The 26,685-nt window shown below is 44.5% G+C and overlaps 1 protein-coding gene and 1 long non-coding RNA gene across 2 annotated transcripts in view; both read right to left on the reverse strand.

Annotated features, from left to right (window-relative positions):
- The window catches only part of LOC127021894 (uncharacterized), a 54,679-nt gene extending 47,258 nt beyond the window's left edge, over window positions 1–7,421 (reverse strand). The window contains exons 1-2 of the long non-coding RNA XR_007767272.1: window positions 7,329–7,421; window positions 6,533–6,625 (exon numbers count right to left, since the gene is read on the reverse strand). This is a non-coding gene — a long non-coding RNA (uncharacterized LOC127021894). The remainder of the gene's footprint in view (window positions 1–6,532; window positions 6,626–7,328) is intronic.
- LSAMP (limbic system associated membrane protein) overlaps window positions 1–26,685 on the reverse strand; it is a 1,011,998-nt gene that overhangs the window by 725,290 nt on the left and 260,023 nt on the right. The gene's annotated exons all lie outside the window — the stretch shown is intronic.

The following is a 26,685-nucleotide window of genomic DNA, read 5'->3' on the forward strand; positions in this document are numbered from 1 at the left end:
CATACAGGGTTTCATATGCAGAACTGGCTTTAAAGTTCCTTATAGAAACCCTATTAGTGCTTAGTATCTCCAAGCTCTGGCTAGCACAGTACATTTCTTCCATTCATAAAGGACTTGTTGATGCTTCAGAGAATGTCTGCAAAAAGCTGTTCAGCGTTTTTGACATTCCAAGTTACCAGCCTGGCAAAACAAATCACTGTCTTTCACATAGCCCCATCTTCATTTGACAAGGCCCTTGAAGACAGCAGGCAAAGGCCTGAGCTAAGACACCTGTATCCATCATCTCCTTCCTCTTTGTTCTCCCCATGCCTCCCCAAGGAGTTAGATCAAAGCATCCCCATGGGGACACCTCATTAAAAAGCAACTTCTTTCCTTGACCAGGTCACCAGCAGCATTACACAAAGTTGCAAGTTCTTGTCCATCAGACAATGTTTATAAATAGCACAGGGACAGTACTGTCCCTCCATTTTTAATAAAAACTGCAGAAATCTCACAGAATGACTCCAGAAGGATGGGAAGGGAGGAAGGTTGTCCCCCTGAAACACTTCTCCTTTAGACATACCTGACCACATTAAGAACAAGCAGCTCAGAGACATGTAATTTAACTTTAAAGGAAAAGAAAAAAAAGACACCAACAAAACCCCAAGGGAGTGCTCTGAGCAGCAGAACTAATGAAGCCTCATTTTCTACAGATTTGCATCTCATGATTGATTGACTTCAGTGCATAAGGAAGAGAAAGCACCAGCTGAAGCTTTGCCTGCCCTTGGGGCATTTATAACAACTCACTCCTGTGGATTTTTGCATCTATTAAGGTTTGAGTTCATGCTGTGGACTCTCCTGCACTGGGGAATTCAGAAGGCCCTACGTGAAGCAATTTCACTCAGCTTAGCCCTCACTGCAAAGGGAGGCCATGCAAGTACAGTGGCAGAAACCAAAAGGTGCCATTAATTTGCTGACATGTGGTAACTTGAGAGAGCCTGAGTCCATAGACAACTTCATCTTGCCTGGGCTGGACTGAATTGGAGCCCAGAGGAAATTATAATTTTGTTTTGTCATGAGGCATGGAAATAGAAACATTTATGACCAAACAGGTTTGTCAGGTGCCCATAGGCACTATTTACATGGAAGTTTTTGCCTGAGCATTTGATGTTGAAATAACATTTTACACCTGAGAGAGCACTGACAATCCCCACATTTTCTTAGCCATGTGTTCAGAGCAGCCTGCATGGTAGGAGAAGCATCAAGTCCTAAAGTCTCTCAAGCAGCATGGCTGCAAGAATGGAGACACCTCAAACTGGAGGCCAAACGCTGAAAACAGAGGCCCTGTCAAGCTACCAAAAGCTCCCAGAAGGAATCAGCAGCACAAGCTTAAGCAGAGTTACAGCTGCTTCTTCTGACAAGCTCACAGAAGACCTGCCAGCACTGATCATTCATAACCACTGCAAGCACATCACTACTGGGACCACACCGAACACCAACAGCTCAATGGAGTGTCATCGCTTCAGGTTGAGCAACCACTTCCCTGGCACATGGGAGTCCCGGGCATTCGCTGTGCCTGAAGCCATGTTACATGAGACAGCGACAAAGTAATTAAACTTTGAATCCTCTAGAAATAGAAGGCTGCGCTTGTCATTGCTGAGTCCCTCCTGCTAACAGGGAGCACCTTGATGACGAGTGACATCACATGGGCTCAAGGTGACAAACCAGCCTTTTCTCCCAAATTAATATCCTGCTGCACCATCCAGGAGAGAGACCCTTTCATTCTTTAAGCACTGTGCTTAAACATTAGGTAATTAGGTTCCTTATTCTGAATCTTAAGCCAACACTGCAGCCAGACAAGAGATGAGCAATGCAATAAGGCTTACATTTTAGACTTCCCCAAACAATCAATGCCACTAAACATTTGCACCCTGTAAAGAGATCAACTAGGTAATCAAAATACTGGATGTAAGAGGAAGGTTTACAAGTGCTAAGCTTCTATGTCTCAAATCCTTCAAAATCCTGGCAGTCCTGCTTCCCAATTAAAACAATCCTGTCTACTTAAAACCATTCCTTTCCTATTGTCTCCTTTTGGTATGACTGTCTCACACCACTTATCGACCCATCAATCCCCAAAATTGGGAGGTTGCTCCATGTCACATTACAAAACCTATGACCATTTGTTTTACCATAGCAGTGAGCTTCACCAAGATTAGTGCCTGATTTTTACGCCAAGCTGTACAAACACAGCAGATACTTCCTGCCCAGATCATGTAACCATATAAATACACATGATAATGGACGGTGGTATTACATGCCCTCACAGAAGGTGAATGAGAAAAATCCCATAAACTATGCACAATCAGTCAGGTAGTCTGTGGGACAGCTTAAAATTGCTCTCTTTACTTCCAGCCCAGTGCCTTGAACATTAATCCTTGCTTAACCTGCCCTCTCAGTTCACAAAAGAGTACTTCTACTACCAAGAGTATCTGCACTACTACAAAAGAGCATCTCTACTACCAAGCCAGCCAGTCAGCAATATCATGCCTCTTTTACACTTATTCCCCAGCCCCTTTTACATGCATATGTAGTAAGTTTTCATGCGAGACTTCCCTACTGCCAAATGTTATGTGCAATATGGAGCTATGTAAAAAAAATACTGTTCATAATTTAAGAAAAGAGATTGATAGACAGGCAGCCCTCAAAAGCTGAACAGGTTAAGTGGAGCCACTATATTCTGTAAGTGAAGGGTGAGACCAGCATGAATACCACAGTTAGGCAAAAATTTATAAAATAATTCAGAGCTTATGTCACAATTACTTATGCAAAAACAAACAGTAAAAGAATATGTGATTCAATATAATGCATGTGAGAGAAGAGGAATGTTAAGTGCTTGATATACACACACACATTCTTAAATCATAAATGTGAAATTAAACAAGTAGCTCTGTGAGCCATAGAGCTAATGAAAACCTTTTTCCTACCGCTGTGTGCCTCATGGCTGGGCAGCTTCAATGGCTGAGAACGTGCAAATGGCAAGCAAAGCTTCCTCCGCAGCAGAGACATTCCCAGGGCTTTCTCCTGGATAAACTCTGTGGGGTTTAACAAAGAGCTGGCCTCACACTACACTTTCTCCCTCAGTCAGATCAAACCAAAGTGCTCTCATCTCCTATACTCAGATATTTTCAGAAATCACTTTCTCTTAAAGGTCCTGCTGTCTGAAATAGCTGGCAGGACCTAGAGCTATGATGAGCAGGAGAAAATATAAAGGAGCACACACAGACCACAACAGTTTAGTTTCTCTCCTGCCCATATTTCAGTAGCAAGGTGGCTGCTTTACCAGCACACAGCAGGTAGTAATGGCAAGTACCACTACAGATGACATCCTAAACCCTGTTCGCTCCAATTATGCAAGCAGGAGCATACCAATCTGTATTTAAGTACAGCGCTTGCGCTCTCACAGTTCACTAATGGGGAACAGCAGCAGCTGGTCAGTTTATAGCAGTCAAAGCAGTACCAGAAGGACCCATGACCGTTAGCTAGGTAGAGAAGAGCAGGATGGGCATGCGTTCTTTTCTTTCCCAATCTGCCAGATTGCACAACTGTGTGATTAACCTTTAGCCCAGCGATCATCAGGTCTTTCAACATCAGAATGGACCGAAAAACCTGTTTCCAGATGTTGCTGTGGTAAGTGCAATGTGCATGCACTGGGATTAGATAGAGAAAGTTGCAAAGAATAGTTGCTACATTTCCTTTATCGTCTGCTTTGTAAGACATAAAAAGCAAAAATAACAGATTCCATAACCTTAAAAACTTCCATAAAGCAACATGCTTATGTCTCAGAGAATTGCCAGAAAACATGCAGCCCACCAGGTTTCAGCAGAGAGGCTTGCTAGCCAGACCTTCTGCACAGGAGCGGGTGTATAAACTGGCAGATGCAGACAGCACTGAGCATTCAGGGTGCTAGTCCTGATCCTACTGTGAGCACATTAAGCAAGTCATTTTACCTTTCTGTCTCAATTTCTTTATCTGTGAAATGGAAAAGCTGATACTCAAGTAGAGGAATTCAAATGAAGGAGTACATTCAGGCAGGCTCTAAAACGCAACAGCACTGATTGTCAGAAACCTGAGACAGCCCAAAATAGCTGCAAGAGTATTTCACCTACATCCTTATTAGACTAGTTATTCCCAGAGGTGAGAGATACTAACAACCCAGTATCTCTTCAAGTTTAGTCCAACATGTTAGAGGGAACTGAAGTCAGCCAAGGCCAGGCTGTCACCACCAGTGACCCAAGTCATTCCCCTTGCAATTTAGTATTTATTTTAAGAATGACTGAGTATTTGCCCCAAACAATTTTAGCAGGCATGCTTCTTCGGAAGCTCACTACTCAAACAGTGAGAAAACTTTTTAATTCACAATCTTATTCTAGTCATAAGCTAGTTCATCCCCTGCTTTTCTTGTGCCAACACTGTTCCAGCTTAAATAGCCCTTTTCCTTTCCTGCTCTATTTTGGCTCAGTGTATTTACAGAAGTCAACTGCATCCCTTCTGTGTCTTGATTTTAGCAGGCCAAACAAACCTAGCCTCTGTCGAGTCCCTGTTCCCACCGACGGCTCGCTCTGAATCCCAAGAGGCAGAGCTGTAGCAGAACTGACCCTGCCTTTCTGCCATTATAATCCTGGTACTTACTAGGCTTTTTTTTTTCCCAGAGCATGTGGTGGGTGGGTGCGTGCCTCAATTGTCAGAGAGAGAAAAACAGCACATGAAACAGGAGGTCACAGAAGTGCGGTGTCCTTTATAGAGCATGCTACAGTGTGTTATTATTTCCATTGCAAAGGAGGCAGCCAGAACACAGAGAACATTTCTCCTTGCATAAAAACACCACGGTAGAGGATTTGAGTGCACAGGAGCTGCAAAATCCCAACCAGGCCAAGGATCCCGCATGAGCTACATTCTATGGAAACAGAGGCAAACTCACCAACTCTTCAGCCTTTGTGTTCAAACACTGGGTGAGAAGCCTAGATTATCTTCATAGCTACCTCAAGTCCCTGACATATATATATTTCTTAGGATAGATTACCTTTAGCCATTAAAATGGGGGGAAGTCAGGGGGAGAAGAACCAGTACACATTGAGTTTAGGAACCGCATCATGGAGAAAAAGAGGGAGACCCACAAAGCACGTGCCTGCCTTCTGCATATACCTGAAGGTACTACCATGTTTACAACAAGGCCCAACTCCAAAGTCCTCGGCTCCAGGTTTGCCCTCTCCCCTGTGGCTATGCCAGTCACACCCCACAACATCTGCCACTGTGTTAACAACAGCAGCCACAGCATGCGATGAGCCCCCGCACACCTGCGCAGCTCTGGGAAGCAGCTGGCAAGTTCCTTCACCCACCCACCCTACATCCACATCCATCTATTCCTCCAGCAAGGGCTTGGCCCCAGTCACAGTACCACCACCCCTCCCGATTTTCAGCTCCTCCTTTCCACCCTCTTTAGGTGGGACTCATGGTGCAGCACCCACTGCCTCTCTGCTCCCAGGAATTCAGGCTTCATTGTATCCTGTCTCTTTAACAACTATGGCACACAGGAATTGCAAGACACAAGTACTTTCTTCACAGAGGTCTTGCCACACCAGCTGACTCTCTCAGGTGGCTGGCTTCACTAGGGTATCAGAAAAGGATGTGTGTGCATCCCAGGCAGGCAATTATAGGATGACTAGTCCATGTTAAAAAAGTTTCTTCCTAATCCTGTCAGATGCTGCTTGCCTTAAGCCCTGAAGCTCTAAGATATATTGATCACCATCTCCTTTTATCCTGCACAACAGAGCTACGTTTATTCTCAAATTCCTTGGCCATCCTTAATCCCGCTCACTTGACAACCTGAGCGATCTCTGGTGACACCGACTTCGGCTGCCCTAGTTAGGAGGAGTGTGCACATGTGTTTCTCCATTTCAGGCAACTGCTAGCTTGTCAGGAAAAAATGGCCAGAACATTTGACCCAGTAGCCTCTGCTCCATGCTGGAGTTCATCTGATGCCTGTGTGTGCACAAGCCAGCAACACCTGCAAGAGGTAAGGCTTCGCTGACCCTCAGAATTACTAGAAAAATCCCATCCAAGTTTCTTGAGGTATGCCAGATGCTACTGAAGGGAGTGGCAGGGGCAGCAAGAGGGCTGATCTTAACAAGCAGAGGCCAGTTTACACTTTTTTCACCTGTGCTAAGACTACTTTTATTTAGGAAACTCAGAGAAGTGAAGTTATCCTTAGCTCATACCTTCCACAAGAGAAGGTTAGTTACCACCAGAATACACTACCACTGCACACTACCACCCTGAGCTTCGCATTTTCCATCCTCAGCAAGACACCCAGGCGAAAATAATATACTTCTGAGTAAGAAAACCCCACCCCAACCCTTTTAATCTCACAACCTAAATGTTCATGTTTCAGTTTCCAACCCTTTTTTCATCAAGCCAAAGTAAGATAATTACTAGCTCCCATGTACATATAATTATTCACATGGTACTGTTCTGCACCGGTCACCATTTTGCTTACCTTTGGTATGCTCTTCCACACACAATCCATCAGGCTGGAAGTGTCCTGTTAGAAGTCTTTCCTCCAACTCCACAGCTGCAGTCGGGTTCATTGCTTAGCCCAGATATTCACACATTCAGACCATTTTGACACTCTTGCCTGACTCCTTGCATAAATCAGGCTGTGGGATTTCACATAGTGCTTCCTGAAGCAGCCCATAGCTTGTCTAGGCATCTTTTAAAAAAAGACCAGTCTCAAAGTTTCAAATCCCACTTCAATCTACTATAACTTTCACAGGATGCAGCAATCAGTATTATTCCAGTCAAGTGCATACTATTGATTTATACAGTAGTATGATAAGATTGTCAATGTTTTCTATTCCAATCTTCATGCATCCTCACACTTTTTAATTTTTCAAGGGGGAGAAGAAAGGAAAAAAGCAAAAATCGCTGCTAGGTATCGAGCAGAGGGTTTCAGTACAAAGACCTCCACTCTCTTCCCCTCTGCCGACTGCAGTTAATCAAGAACCCAGCAGGGTGAGTGACCAGTCCAAACTGTTTCCTCCAAGCTATAGCCTCATATAAGCAATGGCACATACCACAGGGCTGGGGTCTTACCCTACCAGGGGGATGTCACAGGCATCCTATGGATGCTCTGCTTGGCCCTCATGAGGCAGATCCAAGGCTGCTGGTCCCACAGCAGTGGCTGGGGAAACCCTTCCTTGTTTTGCCAGGTTGAAAACTTATGGTTTAATCCCAGGCTTCATGCTTTGCCCTTCAAGCCAGCTCCAGACCTGCAAGAGCACACTGCCACTCACCTGGGAGCTGCCCTGTTCCCCTCATAGGCTCCTGCAAGGGCTTTTGTCACCACATTTTCCTCACAAGGTAGGAAACCCCTGCAAAGCATCTTCCCTTTCTGCACCATCTGCTGAGGAAGGAGACCATCTTCAGCTGTCTCCTTCCTTGCATCACAGGCTTACAGCAGGCAAAGGTAGAAAAGAGAAAAAGACTTCCAAGTTGGCAGGTCCTGGCTTTTTGTAGCTGTGCTTGGGGCACGCCTCTTCCTTCGCTTCCCTTCCCTTCCTTCATTATCCCCTGAGTGCCTCCACATGCCACCCCACTCTAAGCACAGGTGGGTCTCTTCAGAGTTATCCCACACCACTGCCCACAGCTTCCACCCGACCCCTTCTCCTCCTCCTCCAACCCCTCAGCGGGTGCAGTCAGGCCTGCAGCTGTGATCTTCCCCCCCGCAGCTGGAGGAGGTGAAGGGGGGGAAAGTGGAGAGAGTTGCTTTGCTTTGAAGATCGAGGGACCCCGAGAAGATGAGGGTCTCCTCCAAAGTCCCTCTTAAGTGCTTTATAAAGTAGGCTGCCTTGCTTTGCCAAGCAGACCTTCAGTCTCCTTGACTGCCCGTTTCTACACCCTTTGCTGTCCCTTTTAGACTGTGCTGCCTCTTTGTTGTCTGTTTAGACCATGGAGGTGGGAAAAGGCCATCTCTTGGCACAGGAGCATGCAGTGGCTAACATGAAGGAGCCTTGATCTCAGCATGGCTGCGACCGGCAGTCAGAGCAGGACACAGCCACAGCATCCTTGGTGGATGTGTTTCAGAGCTGAAGATGCCTGAGCACAATATAGAGGACAATGCAGCTGAAAGAGGGAAGATATGTGCATCTGACTTAAGATGTTCACCTCTTTGGAGTCAGCAGTGAGAAGTACCTCCAGAGAGCAATTCAGAGCACCTGCCTCTCTGCATTGACTGTACAGTGAATTACGACAGCCTGTCCTTTTAGCACAGGCTAATCTAACTTAGATGCTTTGAATTAGGCAGTGTGAATGCAGCTTCTTTCTTTCCCTCCCTCAGTAATTTCCTAGTGTGGCTTAAATGCTACAGATATCACATGGAAAGTTGGGTAGAGAGAGTGCATTGGAGTCACTGCCATCTGCCTGAGTATACAGCTGGGGATATTAATAATAATTTCTTCCATTGGAGCCTAAGGAAAAAAAAAAGAAAGAAAAAAAGAAAAAAACCCAAGTGTTTTGTAGCTTCCTGTTTGAATTAATCTCCTCTGACAACTGCTGATTTGGGTTTGTGATTCGATCCTCCATATGTCTAGCTCTATTGGTCAATTAAGTGCAGGGGGCGATTGGGAGAAGCAGTGATGCTCAGACTGATTATAAGAGCAAGCATCACGCAGTACTTAGGACATGCAAAGCTGGCTGGCGCACTCGGCATTCACACGGCCAAGCTGAGCATGAGGTAGCTGCTGCTGCTTTTCAGGTCAAGAAGATTCTCCCTGGCTCCTACAGAGACAAGACTCAGCTGCCTGGCTGTTGACCATTTGTGAGCACAAGGAATTTCGGGGAGCAGAGGATCAAAAAATAAATAAAAGACTACAGAAACATGAATAGCTTCTTCCATTACCCATTGCTGTTGACAGACAAATACAATATAAACCAGAAAGGTTAGGAGTAGGGACCAGCAGAGAAAATGAGAATCAGTTTAGAATAATCTGGGTTAGTATGTATGAGGGAAAATAAATTGAAACCAAGACATTAAAAGAGAGGTAGATTTGGAAATTGGTAATGATCAAGTATGGGCTGTGGGAGATAGTGGACAGCAAGTTAAGTTACAGATCTGCAATGCTCTATAGCAGCAGCAGAGAAAAAAGAAGTTAACATAATGCTGTGCTTCATCTGCAGAGAAATCATGTCAGAAAGCGAGGAGGTACTGGCCCTCTGTACAGATCTGGCAGGACAGCACCTGGAATACTGCCCTCAATTCTGGGCAACAAGCATTTACAAAAGATGTTGATGAGCACAGGGAATACAGAGAAGAGCAGCAGAAAAAAAAATGATTAAGGGTCTGAAAGCACTGACATATGAGAAGAGATTAAAATAATTAAATATGTATTGCTTGGCAAGGGGTAAGATTAACCGTCTACAAGTGTGTAAATACCAAGAAGGTAGAGGAATTGTATTAAGGGGTATAAATATAAGTGTAATAGAGCAAAAGTAAATACAGGCTCAATATTAAAAAAAAAAAAAAAAAAATCCTTAGCCCTGAGATTTTTTTAAACTCTCCTTGAGAAGGTGAGGCTTATTGCTTGCAGCAGCTGTAGTGGCATGAAGAGAACAGGGTTGCAGTCATGCCTCAGTGGCAAGTCTTCACAGAAATAGACTCAGAGACGAAGGTAACACCTCAGGAGTCACCAGTGATTAGGAGCAGCCCAAACTGGCCTGCAGACAGCTCAGCAGAAGCCAGGATTGTGGCAGACCTACGGGCCAGCTGCTGTAGCAGAAGGTAGCATGGAAAGGGAATGAAGACCGAGCTCTGTCTTCAAAGGGCATCCGAAAACCACTTCTTTTGGGTGCAGGAATCGGGGTTAGCTTCTAACCATCTTCTCTTTCCATCGTTACACCCACTTCTTCCATTTTCACCGGCTAAACCAGAAATGCCCTGGGATGCCGATTCCCTGCCGGTCTGCTCTGCAAGGGCGTCTCCCCGTCTTGGCTTGCTCTGCTGTCGGAGCCCAGTGGTACGGCCCCATGTCAGAGAGCCATCAGCAGAAGAGGGTGTGTTCTGCAGTGCCATGAAAAGTGCTGCTGGCACTGCTGCAGCAAGCTCGCCAAAATTGGCCTTGTCACTTTAAATACATTAGACAATAAATCATCCCTCTGAGACATCCCCAAAGGAAAAACAGGGGAAAAAAATAGCACTTAAAAGCCCTTTTCTATTACAAAGCCTCTGGGGAGCTTTTAAACTTGCAGAGTTTTTAAAGTGAATTTTATGCTTTTTTTCCCCCCTTTGCCTGCCTTTATTATCAGTTGCTAACATTAGCCTTGCCTTCCCATGACCAAACACTCATTCAGACTCCTTTTTTTTCCTTCCCTCCCTTAAGTTTCTCCCCCTTTTCTCTGTCACCCTTACCCGTACACACACAAATGCCCGTAATGTCCATATAACAGTCTTTTTCCCATTCAGCATCTCCTCTTAAATTGAAATTACTCTTTGCCAATATTCCTTTCCTCCATATCACTCTCCCCTTCCCTGCATTTCCCTTCACTTTTTCCCTTTCCTCTGTACTCCCCTCTCTCATCTGTCATTCTTCATGTCTGGTTGTCCTGGAACAACTTCAAAACCCTTTCCCTGCTTTTAGGAGGACTATGTAAATTTTGCAGCTTGAACCTATTTTTACAAAGCACTCTGGTGGCTTTCCTTCCTTATAGAGCATGTCCCTTCACCTTTGCCTTAGGAGTCATCAAGCACTACCGACCTAGAAGAGCAGTATTTGGTCCCTCTGTCACAGGTCTCCAGTACCAGCTTTTCCCGACTGGACTAAGGGATAATGTTTCCTCCATTTTCCTGCACTCGGGAAGTCAAGTGTGGCTGTGCAACCAGATCTCCCGTGCAATGCTTAAACTGTTCTCCTGCCTATTGCTTTTTTTTAGCCTTAAAAACTTCATCATTAAAACCTTGATGAATAAGTCCAGTCTGGTTGTATGCCTTTCTAGAGCTGTGTGGGAGAAGTGGGTAGCATTTTCCACTTAAACAGAAGGATTTTACATCTTCAGTCACTTATGTGGGTTGTGTGTCGCAGCAGAAAGAGGGAATGTAAGGTAAGTGAGGGCAAATTTCAGGAAGTTGCAACTCTGTGAAACAACCTGATGATTTTCCATAGGCACCATGCTGGGAACCAAAATACACCTGTCAGCATCCAGCTATCATAAAGCAACTCTTATGCCGCGGCTGACCTAGCAGACTCCTGCACAGATGCTATGAGTTAATTTTGTTGCATTGCATCTAGGACTGTTACCCAACCAATTTCCCACCAAGCTGGCCACTTACACCGTAGCATGTGGGAGACCCTGTCAGAGGTCAATGCAAAGCACATTGGCACGGGCAGCAGCAGCTATTCTAACTGACTGTTCTTTGTTTTGTTTTATTTTTGTTCCTACAGGTGCAAGCCCAAGGTGACCTTGTGATCTACAGTTCCTCATTGCTGCCACCTGAGTGCCAATATTGACATGGTCAGAAATGCGACTTCTAGAGAATTACAACATAACCCAGTAGAAGATAGTAGGCTGGCTAATAATGACCATCTTTATCACTGGCAACCAACCCAATAAGGCACCTCTCTAAACAGCACAAAATACGGTATTTTTTATCACTAGGGACAGTGAGATAGCCGGGGCAGCAGAAGCAAACACACTTGATAGCTCTGTCCTTTGCATAGAGCGTGTTGGATTCTGCCCTGGATGGGGGATGAATTAAAAAAGGAGCAGAAATCACAACAGTTAGTTGGCACCACATGATAAATTGGACAGGCTGAAGCGTGGAGCAGAGGCAAAGAAAAAGGAGCCGGAAAGAGAAATAAAACCCATTACTTTGACACCTTGTGGCTTCCTGGTCTCCTCAGTGGTCAGTACCGATGCTTAGAAGCCGATGGGCATCCTCCTCATCTCTAGCCCATGCCTCCCCCTCCTCCCCAGTCCCTTCCCAGCCACAGCCCGAGTGACCAAATATCAGCCCCAGGACAGCCAGGGAAAGGGTGTGGGACACACAAACGTGGAAGACTAAAGCCTGCGTGAAAGGAAACGCTACGTCCCGGGTGTTTGTCCAGGGAAGCGGGAGGTGGAGACGGAAATGAAAGCTCTATGTTCTCCCTAATCATTTCCGCCACTATAAGGAAGAGAGCGCGACATACACCAGTGGATCGCAGCCATTAGAAATGAACCGCTGGTGGCTGGCAAATTGTAAATTAGAGAGCCAGAGTGAGAAGAAAGAAAATCAAAGGGGGGACGAGGTCATGTTTTATTTCACTTGTAGCGCTTTTCAAATTCAGCCCTAACCAAACCTGATTAAAGTAAATCCCTTTTTTACGGCCTGTGGAGTCTATAAGATTATGGTGTTAATGGAAGTGTGATTCGATCCGTCAGTAATGGTGCATGTCGGGGCCCAGGCGCCTCAGACAAGTCCATTTTTTAAGACGTATTTATTGTTTTTTCCCCCCCCTCTCCTTTCTGTTCTCTGCATTGCGGGGTTTAATTGAACAGTTTAAAGCGATTCTTCTTCAAGGCCCATTAATTGATTTTATTTGTGTATTCTCCAGGGGTCAAGGGGAAAATATATAATAAAACATAAGCTCCAGATCTGAGTGTGTCACAGTTCCCACCTTTCCACAAACATAAAGCACATTTAATCTTTAGCATTTCAGATTTCTTCTCTTCCCACCCTTATTCCCTGCCACTAGCGCTCTCAGATGTTAGTCTCTCTGCCTTCCCTTTTCCACTGTTTATCTCTAAAATTTGCCACCGTAATTGGGAGCACGAGGCAGCAATCTCCCTCTCTTTCTTTTCCTGCACAACAAATGCCACATCGGTTTTAAAATGCCACTTTGCTTTTAGGGACTCCAAATGACTTCCCCTGCCCCAAGCTGAGCAGAGGGGAGGGCATTGGGTTACACATATTTGTAAACCGGTGGTCCTAGAAGCTCAGGTCATTTCCTCTATCACTGGGGGGCAATTTTCATGAGCTTCTTAGAAAACACTTCCCGAGCAGTCTGCCTCTTGCACACCGCTAGCCCAACAGGGCACGTGAGCCTCTGCGTGATAGCCAAAAGCTGCTTCTTTCTGCCACTGGGTCTGCAAGGGACACTGTTTCCTTCTCAGCCTCCCCTGACGCTCAGCATAAGGTAACCGGCTGCTCCAAATAAATATATATCGAGCTGGCTTCATTTACTTCAGATACTGCAATGCCATTTGTTTCCTTCAGCTCCTAGCTCCACTCCCTAAAGCTGGCCCCAAAGACAATTTTTTTTCTAATTCACCTTGCTGAAGCCCTTACTCTCCTCTTTCATGCTGTTCTTCTGCAGAATTACATTTCTTTTAATAGAGTTTTCAAAACACAAGGGGTTTCTTTTTATTATTATTTTTAAATCACAAAATGCACCAGGGAAGTTTTCATCCTCCCACTCACCTCACTCAGATCCTGCTTTCCACAAACTGTCTCTAAATTAATGCAAGGCAAAGACACTTTTCTTTCCATCCTCTGATTGACATCGTCTGGGTGAGAGATCATTGCCACAGCTAGAGCAGTTCTTTGGGGGTGCAGCCTTCCCAATCAGTTTCATGCAATCCTGAGTTTGTTTTCAGCATCATGTAGCATACTGGATGGGATCAAATCCAACATAAACCTCCTACCAGTAGACCTCTTGTCCTGCCTGCTCCTGGCTGCAGAAAAAAAAAAAATCTGTTCTATACTAAAGCTGACGGAGAAGTTACGGAGGCAGAATGTAATTACCCAAGAGTGGAAGTTTGCCTTACTCCCTTTACTCTTATGACAAGTACTATGGCATCTTTAAGCAGGCAGAATTTCAGATTTATGTCTGAAATCATAGCAAGGGAGGATTCACTAATGTTGTGCAGGGGAAGAGGTTATGGTAAAGGCAAAAGAAGAGCTCCCCCTGCTAACTCATCAGCAATCTTCTGCTCTAAGCTAAGCTTTCCATGGAAGTTTGAAACAAGAATCCTGAGCAAGTTATGTCTATACTGAGCTCCTAAGCTCTGGCCAGAACAAAACCTATGTACCTGGAGATGCACTCAGACCTGTGGCATTGCTTGTCATTGTAACTGGAGCAGAGTTTCCCAGGCTGACAGTTCATTGATGAGCAGGTACTTGCTCTTTTGGCAAGACATGGGGACATTACTGTGAGGTGAATATGCTCACCTGGTTACTTCTAGGAAACACGTACCACTGTGTCATGGTCTTCTCCAGTTATCCTCATCTTGTGGCTCTAGTTTTACTAGTGCATTTGGAACCACCACCTTGTCCTTTCACAGTTATTCCACTACCTTCTTCCTTGTTCTGCTAAGATATGCTCTACTGAGATATCTCTGATGTCTCTGCTGAGATATGCTCCATAACGTCTCTGCCTGGTGATTAGCCTCTTCTACAGCAAATGGGGCCATCTCATTTTCTTAAAGGTTAGCAAGACAGTATCCTTGTAACAGGAGCTCCCTACATCTGTAAGTATGATGATTTTTGGAATAAGGAAAAGAAGTTCTCTTGAGAAGTCTGACCTGTTGTGATCTAGGCCTACACCATTATCTAGCATTTCTACTGTAATAGCTGATTTCCAGGTTGCTGTCTGCAGAGACCTGTGTCCACTGTACAGAGCTCCATACTGTAGCTCTTGACCCTGGACTGTAATCTTCTAAACTTTCAGTTACAGCCACACTCTGTCAAACAAGATTAAAATACAATTTCCTCCATGCATACACATGCAAATATACAACACCATTCTCCCCACGTTCTCATGTCAAGGTTGAACGGACCCTACAAGTCCATTATCACCTGAATTCAAAGAATCCATCTCCTCCTCAAGAGCTTTCATCCTGATCCATCTTGGTGTCTCTTAGCAGGGTTTTTACCCTTTGTGTTTCAGCTATAATTTCATTTCAGCATAACCTTGACCTGCCTATGCTACTGGAGCAGAACTCCTCCTCCTAATTGTTCACCCTCCCCCATATACATATGAAACTCAGTATCCTCCCTTAGCTAATATAATACAAAGGACTCAATCTGTCAGGCACACATACCCGCGCAGCCTCAGCAAATTAACCTTACAGAGTAATTAGGGCAAGTGCCATGGTGTTGGTATCATGGCCTCATTTTGCTGCTCTAAGCATTAAAAAACTACCACAGCACCGCTACCAGTTAAAATCAATAGCCCAGTATATTAATAAGAACAAAGCTAACCAAGTTCTTCCTTGCTCCTGTGCTGGGCCATAAGGGTGTACGGAGCAGTCTGGAGGTCCCTGTTGTTACAGCTTTGACAGTGACCAGGCTTGAAGAGCGGCTGCTCTTCAGTGGAGGCAAGAGGCTCTTAGAGGCTCAAGCAGAGGACAGATTTACTGTAGAAGATCATAAGAAGTTGCCAAACAGTCTTTCCAGGCCTGTCATGGCCTAGGAGCTGTAGAAGTCAGACAGTTTCTATTTGCATTGCATAACTGGCAGAGCCTGTCACAACATTGCGAAAGCCAGCTGCTGCTTTCTGCTCAGAGCTAATTCCACCTGATTTATTTAATATTGTAATGAATATAATCCTTTCTTGCCACCCTCCTCCCCACACACTCAGCCAGCAGTTGGAGAGAGCAGACGCTGCAGACAAACCTGCGCAAGCAGGTGGTGTGGAGTGCCTTGGCTCTTCCAGTGACCGAGCAGCTCAGTGATGTGCTCCAGAGAGAGAAGCGGGATGCGTGCCGGGGGAGCACAGCCATGCACACAGTCTCCTTGCACCTAAGAGTGGCTTGCAGATCTGCAGAGATGGCAAATGCATGGATGACCAAGTGTGACCACAAGTGAAGGACAGAGCATAGCGCTGTAGGAACCTACCCTCAGCTCAGATTTCAAAGAGACCAGGAGAGATTTAAAGATGTGTTGCAAGGGCTTGGAGAGGTGTAAGGGGGTGAAAAGGCAAGATACTCAAGAGCTAGGGTAAAATAAAGCCAAATTGCTTGACTTAAGGAAAGATGCTGGCAGAGCTGGTGTGTAAGGACACAGCGTCTAGGGAGAGACCTGCTGAAGAGCTTCAGGAAGATCTGTTGGCAAGTGTCTAACTTCTTCCCACTGTGAAAAAATAAAAGTCAAGCCCACTGTAATCCAACAGTGGCCAAGCCATGGGTAGCAGCATCTGAAAATCAAAAAGCCCTGGAAGGACAGTAACTTCTGACAAAATTTGGTAATCATTTAGCTTTGAGGCTTCTAGCCTACCAAAGTGCAAGCAGGTACAGCCGGCAAGGGAATGAGTTCTGCAGGACAAAGATGGCTTCAAGAGCTGGAACAAAGATGGAGCTTTTGGCAGGATAAATCAGACTGCGGCAATGAGCACCAGCACCAACTGCAGCTACGGAAAGAAGCAAAAGTGAAGGGAATGGGAAATACTGCTCCCCTCCACACAGCATCTAGGGATTGCAGCCTAGAGGAAGGAAGGAAGGAAGCCTGATACTCCTGGTCTCTCTTGCTGGGGCCAGACCAAAAGAAGACGTGAAGCCTAGCCTTTCATTCAACAGCAGAATCAATACTGGTTTCAAATTGGGCTTTATAATAATCTTCAGTGGGTACTCTGACAGGACGCTCGAAGAATGAGATGGCATTCAGGAGAGCTGCTTTAGTGTCACAGCTGTAGGGAAAAGACACAAAAGATGAGAGAGGAGTCTGGAAACTGCTCAGAGAGAAAGCAATGTTTATCTAACAAAGGATGGGCCAGACACAGAGAACCAAGAAGTCTTAGGATATGGAGGGACAACGTTGTTCCTTAGAAAACAAGTGTTACGAGTATTTGCTGGCTCTGGAAACATTACATTTGCTGTTCCCACCATGGAAACATCTGGTTACCCCCAGACAATTTGTGCCCTTATGTTTTATGCCAAATTCTGCTAACTGCCCTGATTTCATAGTCCATGTCAATTGAGAAGTTGCAGAAGCTGGCTGCAGTTGGTCAGATAGTCTGCCATGTAATACACAACCGCCATTTTCACTTTGTAAAGTGTTTAGGGAGATACTTTCATGAAATCAATCTGTACCCAAACATGCACAAAAAAATTTCTCTTGTTTTAGAGAGTGTCACATACTATTAGAGTTGTTAAGTAGTTGGTCAAATCCAAACATTTATTTTCCTGCCCATCTTAACTGGGTGTTTTCCAAAACTCAGAATAATTAATCTGCAACACATCCAACAGAAGCTGTGCATAGGAACTATCATTGATGCAAGAGCCATGATACCGAAGGTACACTATCATCCAGATGAGCTGCCACCTGGAGCGGACAGATGGAGATGAAGGGGAGGAGGGAGAAAAGCCAGTTGAGTGAATGGTTTCATTAAGCTGCAAGGAGGAAGGAAAGTATGTAGAAATGAGAATCAAGAGTCTTTAGACAGCAGCAACAAGTCAGTGTGTTTGTATCTCTCAGTGGAAACAAGGACCTTTGCCCCGTCCTGATGAAAAGTTTTGCTGGTCTGCTACCAAGAAAGAAATGATGGTGTAGTAACATCCTGACTTGACTTTTCTCCCTGATCCTTCAGAAGGGCTTAGGGAAAGACGTGCTCCCCCCCTCTCCAATCCATCCCTTACAAAAGACACAGAGCACTCTGGGGCAAGTCTTCAGAGAATTAGTTAGCTTAGATCCCCAGCCAGGGTGGAGAGGCTCAATAAAACTGCTAGTCTCTCATATTAATACCAAGTCTTCGGGTATTAATCCCAGGCTCTCGGTGACCTGGAACACCAGCTATGCTAACAACAAATTTAAAGTCACAAAGACGACTAAGTGTGAAACCAGATTTAAAGATTTAGCAGCTATTCTCAGCAGTCTCCTGTTTAGGCAAAATGCGTCAAAGGCATTTGGAAACTACTGAGAGGTGCTCTGAAATGGTAGCTGATTTCATGGCTGACAATGAAAAGCAGAGCAAGGGGCTTATTTCCAAGACAGAAGTGAGCAGAAGGAAAACTGCCACCAGCTACAAGAAAGAGCTGATCCAACTTCCTCTGTGAAAACACTGCTCCCTCCGCCAGTGGCACCTGCCCCATCCTCCTCCAGAAAATGCAATTTCAGAGGAAGGAGGGAAGGAATTTGGAGGGGTGAAGAAAGCAGAGCTAGAGGACTGTAAGCGGGAATCCTGATGTTTGCAGGAGCTCTGGCCACCTACCCTCCTCCTCTGTCCATTACAGCTCAGAGACACTCCAATCTGCTCAGGTAATGACCGGAGGAAGTGGATTTCCTATCCTCGGATCTGCTGCCACTCTGAGTTTGCAGCAGACATTTTGTAATCAGAGAGCCTGTCAAGAGAGACAAGAGCCTTTAGCAGAAAAGAGGAGTTAATTGCATAACAAGGGATTTAAAATCTTTGCAAAGGGGGACAATAAAAGAAACAATTATGGAGTTTAACCACTGCTGCTGGCACAGTGTTGAATGTCATTTGTCCTTAGCTACATTGATATAGTTAAACAGCATGCACTCATGGCTGATGTTTCAGTTTGCTGGTGATTTTGGAACGTCAGCAAAAGTTTTGTTTCAAACTAAACCAAATAATTTTTTCTATTTCAAGCATTTAATTAAAAATGATTAGAGGTTTTATTTTAAAAAAAAGTTGCTTCCAATTGACACAAACCCAAGAATTACATTTTTTTGGAAATGGGAAAATGGAACATTTTGATTTTGTAGGAATTTGGGGATACTACTTTGAGAGCTGTTGAAATAGACACAAAAGCTGCCATGTAGTCAGCATTTATTACCCTAGTTTATTCTGTATGCATTCAGATATAAACCCAGCTAAGACCGTAACAGTCCATTTTCACAAAGCAGATTTAAGGCCAGTGTTTATTTTGCCTTTCATGCACATTTCTAAAGGCATATTTGTTAAGTAGAAGTGTGAGAAACAACTTCTTGACCTCAAGCATCTACAGCTGGCTGGAGTAGGCAGACTTTCTCCTACTCTTGCTCCAAACAATTACTAGTGGTTTGGCATTACAAGGATTAAATTGTAGCATTTCTGCTACAACCTGCTACAGGGAGCAACTCAGGGCCACTCTGCCTCCCCAAGTGGCATTAGGGAAACACAACCTGAGTACTGTGCCTTTCATAGACGGAACTGGCAATCTATTTCATGTATTGATGTATGGCAGAAACCATCTCAAGCAGTCTGGGACTTCATCTACACTACACACAGAGCTGTAATTGCTTTGTCCCTTGGTGAAGCTCTGCAGAGGAAGGGCAGCAGATTTACTCACTGACTAAACTCCAACATTACATGTACACATCTTTCTTGTGGTTTTATTTTACTCCCCCAAAAGAGAAATTCAAGTAGAAATGACTTGAATTCCAGTCTAAGGTATTTGCTTGGATGAGGTTGGTCCTAGAGATGCCTTGCAAGCACTGTTCTCCAACCTATGTCTAAACAAGAAGGGCAGTGGTTTGAAAAGAGTTCAGCTGAAATTAGGCACATAACGCAGAAAGATGAATTTTGGAAGTGCTGAGTACTCACAGCTACTGCCCCTTATAGTATCATTCAGGTGTAAATGCAATAGGAATAATAAGGCAAATGGAGTGATGTTGGACCTGGGAGGGCAGTTACCCAAAAATTTAACTTAGCACTTGAAGGAACAATAGAGATGCCTTAGTAAGTAGGATAATAATGGATGAGTTTTGAATCAGTCAGTGCTGGCATCTGGGCAATTCAGAATAACAAAATTCTTTATTATAATTTGGTTGGTCTTCATAAAACCAAACAACCTAACCAGAACATGTCAATTTTTAGAGCTTAAAACCACCTTCAAATAAAGAGAAATTTTTTGTCATTTGTATTTTTTACACAATCTGCTAAAGAAGGGCAGGGAAAGTAATTTGGTTAAAGCTTCACCAGCAGATTTACAGAGACTACTGAAAATGAAACATCCTGTTTGGAGCCATCAAAGTAGGATGGTCTAGATGGGCCAGATCTGCCCTACAGCTCGGCTCCTTCTGGCCAGCCACTGCTGAGAAGAGGGCAAACAATGACTAAAACGGTGTGCTCCATCCCAAAAGCTGAGTGCCACACACCCTGCCTGGGCACAGCCAAGCTCCTGCCACCATAAATTCCTCTTGCTAACGCCTCCATGTGATCTGTAAAGTGAGACCTGAAACTGCCATCTTACTCGGCACTCATAAGAAGCAGAAGCAGCTAGCAACCCAGATTGTAAGCCAAATTATGCCCATTTAGAGACAGAAAAGCTTTACTGGTAAGTTAAGAGCTCATTTCTTACTGTGTAGTTTGGGGGCTGGTCTGCCAAAAGGAGGATATTGGGCTAGACAGCTTCTTATTCAAACACATTCGGCAACACCTGTGTTTGTCAGGGAAAAGTATCCTTTTGACTGATACGTTTGCTTTTGCCCCATTCTTCTTTGTTTGAAGATGAACTCTTTGTAAACAATTTAAGCGCATCCCTGACTGGCTGTTATCATCCCAAGGTCTTCCTCCCATCAGTATTCTCCAAGAGGGAGCATGTTTCTTTCCTCCTGTAATGTACTAACTTTTTCATTGCTTCTTTATGCTCACTTCTCACCAATCTAAATAATGGATCAATTGAGGTTTTATTCTTTGCTTTAATTAGGTCTTGAATTTTGAGAGTATTTCACTGTAATTACTTCATTAAACGTGAACTGAAAAGCAAAAAACCCTCCAAAACAAACAAAGTTGTGCTTGTGCTCTTTTATCAGTTTTTTTATGATACATAAAGGCAGACTCAAAATTTTAAATGGGTATGGAGTTCTTTTCTCAGTTCCATGTATAGGAAAATACTGACAGCCTGGGCTCACTGTTTCAAACCAGCAGAAAGAAAGAAAGAGAGGGACAGAAGGGCAAAACACAGCTATGGACCAACTCCATAGCTGTCAGTCTTTGACTTACAGTGGCCTCAGGATACTAATACTGCTGTTATTACGCACGCACCTAACTCGCATGCAATTGCCTATGCCCTTGATGCTGTATTTCAGGTCAAAATAATAGGTTATGGAGGTACCTAAGTTACACCTTCCTTTTCTTTGAGTGTGAACAAGATGACATAAAACCAGTATCACAACTTCCTACCAACTCCCCATCACACCAGGGTAATTCCTCACTGACTGACTCCCCAGATTTTTAACCCCTTCTCCACCAGCTGGCAACCGTATGATACCCAAAGCAAAACAGAGCACCAAATCATGAAGCTTGTATTCACGGGGAGGCAAGGGGCAAAGAGAGGGTGCAGGGAGCTGGGCAATAGGCTGAAATCGGAGCAACAGCTTCTTCCAGCTTGGGAAGACCATGGTCAAAATCTGGTTAAGGCAGCAGAAGTTTTAATATCAAATTGAGAAGTTCCCAAATGGAGAAAGTCTGGTTCCTCACACTTTGTTAAATACTCCTTGAATTTTTTTTTATTGGGGAAAGGGAGGAGGGGAAAGAGGGCATGATGGAGGGGGGAGATTGAGTCTGCTTTTCCTGCGCTAAAATTTGACTCAAATTCTGAAATGGAAGGCTTTAAATTCTCAATATTTCTAATGATAAAAAACAAAGCAGAAATGTGCATCTTCAGGATACTGTCATAACAGATTCTGTGTAAAACAAGTCAAGAGCATGAGAAGGAAGAGGACTGCTATGCAGTGCATTTTAAGACCATGAAAATCCCCCTCAAAATTGTTCCTTCTCCCTGCTCCCCTGAGATTTCTAACTTGGATAACAACTGAGATACAACCAGGAAAACATACATCTAACACATCCAGATTGTTTTAGTTCTGGATTTGTACAGCCCCTAGCACAAAAAGACTTCGCTTGAAGATTAATTGTTTTAAGCACTTATGCTGAACCAGTAAGAAGCAAGAATAATTGCAGCCTGTAAAATCAAGAAGATCCGCGGAGAAATCCAGGAAGACTCTGCAATGCTATAAATCTCAGGGTGCAGATCTTAAAGTTATATTGTGTAATAATCATAACAATAGAGCAAGGTGGTTTATCTATAATTTGATAAAGCATCCCATCCCAAACTTCTTATGAATATAAATCCAGCAGTGTTAGGTCAAAAGGTCCTGCTAGCTCCCAGTCTGTCTCTGACACTGGCCAGAAGCAAATGCCCTAAGAAAGGGCTATAAAAAACATGACAAAAATACAGCAATGTTTCTCCCTAGTATATTCTCCCAGCATACAGCAACGTATAGCTTAGGGACTTCCCGAGCCAATGTTTACATACATATCTGAGTTTAGTAGCCCTTGATGGACTATTCCATGCACTCCCTAATCCTTTTTTGAACCCATTCATACTTCTGGCCTCCCAGACACCCTGTGGTGACAATTTCCCTGCTTAATTGTATAGAGAATGTATAATACAATGCGAATATTGCAACTAAATGAAGGCTAAAGGGGAAAATGATAAGTCTACAAGCATGATGAAAGAGAGAAGGAGAGGAAATATTTTGCATGATTAAAGGGGATATGATAAGGAGTGACAGGCTGAAATTACATTCAGTTCAAAGAACAGAAAAGATCTCGGTCTATCTGGTAGTTATGTATGCTCCCGGTGGATGCGTTGATAACTCCACCTTAAACTGGACAGGATAACTCATTCATCTGGGATCAATACCTGGGGCTATCCTGTTCTGGAAGGAACAGCAGACAGTCTGGATATAACAACTATTTTTCAAGCTTAGCATAAATTTTTACAAAGTCAAAACCAAATTTTTAAAGGAGGAAAGTTTTCCAAAGAGAAGTCTTGGATAGAATTCCTATCTGCTGCCATGGAGCAGGAAGAAAGCCGTTACATTTAATGTTGTGGAAGGGTTGCAGACTGGGAAAGGCTGTCTCTGGCCTTACAGAGAAGAGGCGTATGGTACAGATTGTTGTGGGATGAATGATGCCAATGGCTCTTCGCAAGGCTGCATTCGATGCTGTTTTTCTTAATATGTTCGCTTCGGTCTGTTGCTTGGTTGGTAAATTTTTGTTAGTCAAACTGGCCAAGAGGGAGCTGGATTAGTACAGAGAGAGGATTGATACGGCTACCACGGTTGTCACCAGAAACATGCATACACATATGTGCACACTCACACGCACACAAATTTAAAGTGTATAAATCCCTTGGGAATCCAGCTTATTAAGTAAGGAGGAGTAGAGAATAAGAAATTCTAGCTTACTGCTTATAGAAGGGTTCTTCATCTGCCTCTGGCAAATGCCAAGTTAGTTTAAAAAAAAAAAAAAAAAAAGAGGAACAGACCTCAGTGTTTCTAAAATCTCAGTATTAGAGCCAATGAACTCTTGAAATTTTTCACAGCTTCCATATATTCTGAAAAACAGGCCTACCCCACAGATAGTGCTGGGAGCAGATGTTCCCAAGGCTTTCACAATCCTTATGAATGTTTAACCTCGTGATCACCTTCTCTGACTCTCCTGGATCCCATCCTGGAGGTACTGTGGCCTAAAGGCAACAGGTTAAGTTACTCTCAATGTCCTGTTCAGCCCATGGCCTCTCTGCAGAGTCTGCCAACAAAAGGGGGTCAGTTTGAAATGCTGGGTTTTCTGATGTGAACGCCTGCCCACCAAAACTGGATGGAATTGACCAACTCATTTTGTATCCCATAGGTTGCTGCATGGTAGCAGCTTCCAAGATTACTGAGCTGGGCTGGATTCAAACTGGCAAGCTATACTGCTATACAATGGCTTTCCATTTCACCTTTGAAGGAAAAATTATCTGAAGTGGTTCTGCCCAAATCAGAGCTTGCTTCTACCCTCCTCCCCCTTCTCCACCATATTTCAGGTCTGAGCGTGACATCTGGCATGACACATGGGGAACTTGCAATCTAGAGAACTCATCCATCTTCATAAGTGAAGGACATCTATATATTTCAACATAGCCTAGGAAAGACTTGCAGCAGGAGAATCCAGTAACCTGGCCAGGCACTCTGCATATTTTATGAACGACAGCACCTATACTACCTCAGTCAGTGGAAAAACAAACCCCACTGAAGTGGTCTTGAGGGCACTGACATGGGCAGCAGAGGCAAGTATTTCTGGGCGAGGAGACTATCACTGTGTTTCATTCTTCTGCTTTCCCCCATGCTTCCTGGTATCTCCACAACTGCAGCAAGTCACAGTTCTGCCTTCATTCATGGAAGGAGAGAAATGTTCATACACTGGGCAAGGTGAGCCACCTGCTAGTGTGCTTCTCATGCTGCCTTCTTGCAGCCATTCTGCACGTGCTGTACGCACAGGGCTCAGTGAAGCATGCCTTGAAGCCATGACCTCTGCAGCTCTATGGTCCATCTCTGCCTTGTTCCCCATCTCCCTTTGCGATGCATGTCCCATATCCACCTGCAATGCCAAGTCCTTGCTCTTCTGCCCCACTCCGGACCTCGTCCTGCTTGCTGCTGTTACAGGCTGCTCTTCCAAAGCCATCTCTTCCTCTGTGGTTACACACTGAAGTTCTGGGAGGACAACGAATGCTTAAAGCCCAGGAATGCTGAAAATGCTAGCATGGTGTATTTTGCTGATGAACAAATAAGACACACGGGCAAATATCACTATCTTCTTTGAAACATTTAGAAGTCTGACTGAGCGTAAAGAATGTCAACCCAGAGCAAGCCACGCCAGCCTACTTCCAGCTGAACATCAACACACACAGCTTATGGCTCCAGAGAGCAGCTGCGGTGAATGCCAAGGGAATTCTACCAGCTCCTTCTCCTTATATTCAAAAACAGAAAAAATACAGGTCCGTTCTTCTCAAAACAAACACTCTCTGGCCAAGACATGAGGAGGACAGGATGAGTTAATATCTCACCGGTTGGTAAACTTGGAGGTGTCATTTCTCCGTGAGGGGACACAATTTGAAGTTCCTCTGAAGCTCTTAAGATTCTGTGGCTGTGGGAGCCACTTGGACAGGAGCGCAAACTATTTATGTAACACACACTCCAGGCTTGCATCCAAAATGCTGGCCTTTGATCAGAAAAAGACATTATCCAAAGCCAACCTTACAAACACCAGCAAGAGTGCCAGAGTGGCCAGATGGTGCTTGGGTACCACTGCAGCCCCCTGGACCGATTCCCTTGCAAACACTGGCAACTGTGATGGGCAAGGATGCACCCTCCCTCTCCATCGCTCTCTTCATAAATCCAGCAAGGTGTGCCAACTTTCCATGGCAGCATCAGGCACTTCTGCAGCTCCCTACTGCTCCTCTCACAAGCAAGGAAGAGCTGCCAGTGGGCCCTCACAGTGCCATATATTGCTGCATCTTCCAAACTGCTTCCCTCTCAAGCACTGGCAAAGGTGCTACGACAGCGTCACTAGCGATGTGCTTCTCCTTACTCTTTCCATTGCAAGTACCAGCAGTGATGCCAAGGTACTCAAATTGTGCCAGGCATCGATAAAGACCCTTTGTAATAACCCCCTCTTGCAAGAAATGGCAAAAAGACCCAAGTGTCCAGATGGTGCTCTAATAACCTTCTGTTGCCCTTTATGGCTCGCAAACACTGGCAAGGATACCAAGCTGCCCAGAGTAACCTTACAAATCTTTGAGGGACTCCCTAATAAGAGGAAAAAGAACACTTCTATGCTGCTAGCAGGTAGTTTCTCTTACTCATATGTAATTCACAGCTATCTACAAGTTTATAAGCAACTACTCTTACAATAACTACCACCTCTCCTGTCTTCACCACCAGCAGAGCTGCCCTAAGGAAAACCCCAGATGTACACAGGCAGTATCCCTAAAGGCTATGACACAAACCAGTGCTGCTAAATTGAGCTTCTTCACCTGCCTGTTTACTCTGATGGGTTTCAGTGGCACAGTGCACCCACTAGCAGGCCATCAATGGCAAATGCCCAGTATGGGTTGAGCCTAAGAGTTTGGTACATGCATAAAGAAGGAAAAAGAAATCATGCCCTAAGTGATGTCTTAGAGAGCTTATGCTAATTTAAAACTTACGCTGTTCCCACTCTCTGCCTACTATTGCTGTAAATTCTTAATGGACCCACAAGTCAAAATCAAGCTTTGGTAGACTAAGAGTTGAGAAGCAGATTTCTTCTAATGATATCACCTGAAAGCACTGTTCCTGTGTTCCTTCACAGATACCACTTGGCCTCTTTGGCCAGCTACAAACCTATGCCGCTTCCCTTCGTAAAGGAAAACACTGACAGAAGATGAAAGGCTGCTTCTGTGCTCTAAATGCCTCATACCTTGATTAAAAATGTTTTTGTCAATTAGAGATTGATTTTTGCTGTTCATTAAAAAGATGGATGTCGGTGCTGACGGAGGTGATATTTTACCCTGCGGTGGCCTGCTGTATAGATGGGTAGGAGAAGCCAGAGGCTCCAGTTTGCTAGGATGGAGTTGATGACCAGGACTGGGATAAAATAGGCCAGTCAGGATGGAGAAATGAGTGGCACAGTCCTCAGGGAGGAGCAGGGGGAAGCTCTCATGGCAGAGTTTTGCAGACAGTCCTCACCACTTTATCTTTCTGAAAGCATAGCGGATTCTGAAGATAGATTTTAAGTAGAGCTGGGGATGTGGTTTTTTTGGAGGGCTGCGCAGTGGGAATGAAGATATGGATTGCACAGATGCCACAAGCTGGTAAGTTTTTACATGCAGGCCATGCAAAATTCCCCCAACTCAAGCTGAGCATCTCCTCCA

Source organism: Gymnogyps californianus, chromosome 1 (genome assembly GCF_018139145.2).
Source record: "Gymnogyps californianus isolate 813 chromosome 1, ASM1813914v2, whole genome shotgun sequence".
In the NCBI taxonomy this organism is placed as follows: Eukaryota; Metazoa; Chordata; class Aves; order Accipitriformes; family Cathartidae; genus Gymnogyps; species Gymnogyps californianus.